General features: G+C 41.4%; 1 protein-coding gene across 6 annotated transcripts in view; it reads left to right on the plus strand.

Moving 5' to 3' along the window:
• Ppp6r2 (protein phosphatase 6 regulatory subunit 2) overlaps nt 1–6,464 on the plus strand; it is a 94,714-nt gene that overhangs the window by 14,193 nt on the left and 74,057 nt on the right. For all 6 annotated transcript variants that reach the window (XM_023702467.1, XM_023702466.1, XM_023702471.1 and 3 more), the window contains exon 2: nt 4,529–4,658. The gene's annotated coding sequence lies outside the window, so the exon portion shown is untranslated. The remainder of the gene's footprint in view (nt 1–4,528; nt 4,659–6,464) is intronic.

Here is a 6,464-nt window from a genome sequence, read left to right on the forward strand (position 1 = left end):
CTTTTCTTTTCTTTTCTTTTCTTTTCTTTTCTTTTCTTTTCTTTTCTTTTCTTTTCTTTTCTTTCTTAGCCAGTCTTCTAAATTGCAATTCAGAGCCAGGAGTGGTGGTGCACACCTGTAACCCCAGCACTCGGGAGACTGAAGCAGGAGGCTCATTGTGAGTTCGAGACTAGCCTCGGCTACAAAGTTAGCTGAAGACTGGCCTGAACTACACAGAGAGACCCTATCTCAAAAAGAAAAAGAAAAAAAAAATACAATTCAGGCTGCCTTGAACTCACTTCATAGCCCAGGCTCACCTCAAATTTGAAGTGATTCACCTGCCTGAGCCTCTTGAGGTCCAGGATAACAGCAAGAGGGGAAATTACTTTTTTTTTTTTTTTTTTTAATTTTTAAAAATTTATGTGTGTGTGTGTGTGTGTGTGGCCAGCTCAGCCCACCAGGAGGCGGGGCTGGCTGGCATGTGGTTCCAGGGGGATTGAACTGCGGTCCTTGTGCTTTGCTAAGCTTGTTCTAGGTAGGTGCTTTAGACCACTGAGCCATCTCACCAGCCCCGGAAATTACTTTTAAAATGTATTCAGTAGTCTTTGTTAGTAGTAACTTTTTGAAGCAATTATATGTATTCATAAACTAAAACTATTTAATGATTATTTGCTACAAAACAGTGTTTTCAACAGAAGCCTGTACTTTTGGGGGTTTGCCTTGAAGAAGCCTGATTCTTGGACTAGTATGACATCACAAGGATATGGGTTCCAGCTATCTTATTTGCTGTGGGACCTTGAAGGAATTAATCTTCTGGGACTTAGTTGTCTTGTGTGTAAAGGAGTGCAGGTAACAGAGTTTTAATAATATTATTATGAGGATTCAGTCAGTTAGTGCTTATGACGTTCTTTTGAGGCCAGCCAGTACCTGCTCAGATTGAATAACTTTTTAGCTCTCTCTTCCCTTTTCTTCTTTCTGCTTTCTTTTTCTCTTTTCCTTTTCCTTCACTTCTCTTTGGTACTGGACACTGAACCCAGGCATACTCTGTCATTGAGCTACATTCTCATTCATTTTTATCTTTTATTTTGAGATGGGGTATCCATAAATTTTGAAGGCTGGCCTCAAACTTTCAGTTGTACTGCCTTGAGTTCCAGAGTTACCAGGATTGCCTGGTGTGCCTTGCCATGTGCAGCTTCTTCCTTCTTTTGGATAAAAGGCACTGTTTTGATTCTGTGTGGCTCCCGGTGTGTCTTCCATGTCTCCACTTAACATATCTAATCTTTCCTTTTAAGGTTTTGAACTTACGGGATACTTTCATACCAATTTTAACAACTGTTTAAATGTCTTAGTCTGTTAACTCATCTGTGCATTTGAGTTGTTTTTGTCTTGCTTTTACTTCTCGTTATAGTTTGTTTTACTATTCCCTTGCTTGCCCTAGTAAGCTTTGAATGGATACCTACACATTGTGAATGTTATTGTGCTGGATGCTGGATATTTTTTGTATTCCTGTAAATGTTCTTGACCTTTGTTTTGAAATGGGCTTAAATACTTGGAAATGGTTGATTTGGAGGAGTCTTACTTTTAAGAATTTTAGGTGAGGGCTGGGGAGATGGCTCAGTGGAATAAGGGCTTCCCTGGCAAGTTCAGACAGTTCAGTCCCTGGTTCTGCCAAAAAAAAAAAAAAAAGAATTTTAGGTGAAACCAGGGAGAATTTTTCCCCCCCTTTGGCGGAACTGGGGATTGAACTCAGGCCCTTGTGTTTGCCAGGGCAGGTACTCTGCTGAGCCATCTCCCTGGCCTCCAGGGAGATATTTTGTGTAAACTAATTTTGTTCCCCCATTGAGGAAAGACTTTGAACACTGTGTCCAATATCTTGTAAATTACAGGATTTTCCACTCTAATTGGAAGAAGAGCCAACCGTGGCCTCTTATGAAGGTTAAGGATTGGATTGTTTCCTCTAGCAATACAGCCCCCCCCCCCATGCTAGGGATTAAACTCATGGCCTTGCACATATTGTGCAAAATGCTTTCTACTGAGCTACATTCCCAGTCCCCTCAAATCTTTTTGAGTGATACTTGCCTGGCTGGGTGCCTTCCTTACCACACCACCAATCAGCTCTCAGCAGAAGACCCTCTGCAGTTCTCCTGCATCAGAATGCCTGGTCTGGTCGATTATGTGGGTTTGTACCTAACACTAGTCACCTTGGCTTCTCTGCCCCAGCTAGTTTTCAACTCAGGAGCCTGCTGGGCTTTACTGTTTCCTTCCTTGTCTGGGGTAGGACTTGTGTTCAGGTGGGTATCAGGGTAGAGGCAGGGCTCCTCTTCCAGCAGAGTTTAAACTGGTAGGCACAGGCTGTAGGAAAGGATCCTGCTCCAACCTGTATGGAGGTTAGAGAGGGGTCATATTGCTAGAGTTGCTAACAGCAGGTGGAGCCAGAAACTGCCTGGAAGAGGTAGGGTTAGGTGTTCCTTGCTCAGGCTAACTACATGCCTCCTTCTCTTTCTCCCTTCTTTTGTTCCTTCCCTCACTTCCTCCCTACTCTCTCCTTCCACATTACCCTGTCTTTTTTCTTCTCCCTCTTTGTGACAGAGCATATGCTTTTTTTCAAGATAGGGTCTTGCTGTGTAGTTCAGCCTGGTCTTGAGCTCAGTATGTAGCCAGGGAAGGCCTCCAATACCCCCTGAGTCCTGGGATTATGGGCATGTGCTGGGATACCTGGTTTATGTTTTTAGTGTTTGAGACAGGGTCAGGTTGTCCAGTCAAAACTTGAATTTGCAGTTTTATTGTTTCAGTGTTCCAAGTGGCGGGATTATAGAGTATACCACCACATCCAGGGTTGTTATTTTTTCCCTGTAGCCTAGGGTTTTCACATTGAGTTACATCCCCAGCCATTTTAAATGTTTTAAAATTTTGAGACAGGGTCCTGCAAAGTTGCTAAGCTGCCCAATGTGGGTCAAAACTTATCCCCCTGCCTTAGCTTCCCATAGTGCTGGAATAACAGGTGTGTGCCACCACATTCAAATTTGTTTTGTTGTTTGAGGCAGGCTGGGCTTGAACTCCTGAATTCAAGGGAACTCCTACCTCAGCTTACCAAATAGTGAATAGCAGCAGGAAGACAGGCTGGTGTCATTGTACCTAGCCATCCCTGGATATTTTTAGTGTGATATTCTAAACATGAAGCCAGTTAGCTGAATATAGAATGGATTTCTTTAATCATTGGTATTAATCTGTAGAACAAGTGAAGATGAGTTTTATTTTTTATTTTTATTTTTATTTTTTAAAAATGTATTTGGTACAGGGTGTGCAGGGTGTACAGGGTGTCACTACATAGATCGAAGATCGGACTCATGATTCTCCTGTTTTCAGCCTCTCAAGCGCTGAGATTACAGGAGCAAGCCACCACACCCAGTCTCAGTCACCCTCTCAGCATGCCGGGTGTGTGGGGGGGGGCAGGCCAGCACAGCACGTCTGGGATTGAACCTGGGCCACTGCACTCTGCCTAAGCAGGCGCTTTAGTCTGCCGAGCTATCTGGCTGGCCCTTTCGAGTTTTATTTTCATCGTAGTTCATCTGATACTTTAAATAGTAACTAAAGATACTGATTTTTGTTTTTCTTGTCTTTTTACCTGCATTTTTAAAAAAGTCAGTTAAAATTTTGAGATAGTGTCCTGCAAAGTTGCTAAACTTCCCAATGTGGACTAAAACTTGTCATCCCCCTGCCTTAGCTTCCCAGAGTGCTGAAATAACAGGTGTGTGCCACCATATTCAAATTTGTTTTGTTGTGTGATAAGTATTTGTTGTTTGATATTTATTTATTTATTTATTTGGTACAGGGTCTCACGATGCAGCTTGGACTTGTAGTGATCCACTTGTCTCAGCCTCCCCAGTGTTGGGATTACAGGCGTGTGCCACCACGCTTGGTTTTGGTGGCTGGCACAGCCTAGCTTGGGGGCCACCATAGCATGTGATACCAGGGATCAAACCCAGGTTCTTGCACTTGTGAGTCAGATGCTTAGATCCCTATCTCCCCAGCCACTTACCTAAATTTTTTAAGTTAACTTTGTAAAAGAAAAGGCAGGATCCGCCAAATAGTTCAACAGATTAAAATGCCTGCAAGCAGGCGCAGGGGCCAGGGGTTCAATCCTGGGCCTGCTGTGCTGGCCCCATCCCCAGGACATGCTGAGACAGCAATTGAGCCTGGGCATGGTGGCTCACGCCTGTAATCCCAGCTCTTAGGAGGCTGTAAACAGGAGACTCACTACGAGTCCAATCTAGTAGTGAGACCCTGAACACCCTTTAGACCCTTCCCTAAAATACAAAATAAATAAATAAATAATAAAAGAAAAGGCAAGCCCTTTATAGGAGGGAGGGTTGAAACAGGGTCTTGCTATGTAGCCCAGGCTGGTGTTGAACTGGTGATCTTGCTTCATCCTCCTTAGGTGCTGAGATTACAAGCATGTACAACCACACCTGACAATTTTCTTGCTTTAAAATAACAACAAAACTTTGTAAAAGAAGAAATTAAGTTTTTTTTTCCTTTTATATTTCAGGTAATGAGATTAAAAATCTTCCATTGAATGAAAGAAGAATTCTTAAAGTTGGATATATTCCAAGAAAAAAACCCAAATGTTTTTCTATTTTGCCTGAATACAAAATTTAAACGAGAAGTTTCTACAGAAGGTAAGATAATTTTCCTTTGCAATTAGATCCTACTGTGTTGTGTAATTCACACAAACATATTGTACAGATGGAAGTTCAAAGGATAGACAATAATAAAACATTTAGTTTTGAAGGTGTGAGTGCGGTCTCCATTCTTTCTCCCCTGTTGTTTCCCTTCTTGTTTTTTCCCTCCCTTCCTCTCTTTCTCTGTCCCTCTCTCCTTCCATCTCTTCTTTCCTTCTTTTCTACCTTCTTATTTCTTTTATTTGATTCTCTTGTGACTAACTTTGAGATGATCTTTGTGTCTCTGGGTCAGTCGCTTACTCTCTCCAAACCAAAGTATAATCAAAATGGAGACAGTCAGAGATGGGGACAAGTCAGACAAAAATGGGGACCGTCAGAGATACAGCTCAATGGGAGAGCATTTGCCTAGCATATGTGAGGTGCTGAGTTCAATTCTCAGCACTGGGAAAAAAAAAAAAGGCAGGATAGTCATGCAGATGCAGTAAGATATATGTTCTAGGTCAATTTTAGGGAACATATTAAATAAGACATATACTTTTCCTGGCTGCCAGTTAGGGTATACCCTCCAAGTATAGGGTGAAAGGGAGGGTTGGACTTCTGCTTCTTATGTACTGAATATTCTTGCTTTTTTCTCTTTTTGAGACAGGCTCTTGGTCTGGGGAGATGGCTTAGTGGAATAAGTGCTTCCCTGACAAGCGCAAGGGCCTGAGTTCAATCTTTGGTTCTGCAAAAACAAAAACAAAAACAAAAAAAACCAGAGAGAGAGAGAGAGAGAGAGAGAGAGAGAGAGAGAGAGAGAGAGAGAGAAAGAAAGGAAAAAGACAGAGTCTCTCCATGCAGCTCAGGCTGGCTTTGAGCTCACTTTGTAGCCCAGGCTGGTCTCAAACTTACAATGATCCTCTTGCCTCAGCTTCCCAAGTGCTGGGGTTACAGGTGTGCACCACCATGCCAGCCCTAGTAGTAGGTATTCTTAAAAGGCTCCCTCATTACAATACAGTTAGGTGTTAGATAAATTATAATTTCTTGTGAGCATTTTTGGGCATTAAAAATTAAGATAATGTTTCAAAAAGCAAAAGAGAAAGAAACAAGAACAGTGAGCATTATGATCTCTCTCTCTTTTGCTTCTTGCTGGAAAAAAAAAATATTTTCAGAGGAAAATGTGCTCAGTGTAGGCCTCCAGGATTTCTGAAGATTAAATTTAAGCTAACTTGAGTTTATACCCAGAATACATGCATACATGCATTTTGATAGGAAGAGTCAGCATAATTAGATGTACCAAGACCTGCTGTTATTGAAATAATCAGTGAAGTATTGTACTTAGTAATCATGTATGAAATAGTTGAAGAAATGCAAAATAGGATAAGCAATAATAACAAAGTATCCAAATGACCCGGTCATAGCTAGTCATGGTGGATTATCCCTCTAATACCAGCTACTTAGGAGGCTGAGGTAGTAGAGCCATGAGTTGGAGGGCAGCCTGGGAAGTATGGGAAGACCCCATCTCACCAGAGCAAACAATCAATGAAAACAAAGCAAAAAAACTTTTAAGAGAAAAAAAAGTTGAAATTTATAACTCAGTATATGAAGTAAACAGATTAAACACAGATGCAGACTAGTGAACTGGACCATATAACTGAAAAAATTATTTAGATTATAGCACAGAGATGGGAGATGGAAAATTAAGATTGAAAATACAGGTTAGAATAAAAAAGTATTGTGAAGTTGTAGTCAGAATTCCAGGATTTAAAAATAGAGGGCATAGATGAGAGGCATTATTCAAAGGGTTTTTTGTTTTTTTGAGAC

The sequence above is a fragment of the Octodon degus genome, unplaced genomic scaffold (assembly GCF_000260255.1).
Source record: "Octodon degus isolate 3935 unplaced genomic scaffold, OctDeg1.0 scaffold00153, whole genome shotgun sequence".
Classification (NCBI taxonomy): Eukaryota; Metazoa; Chordata; class Mammalia; order Rodentia; family Octodontidae; genus Octodon; species Octodon degus.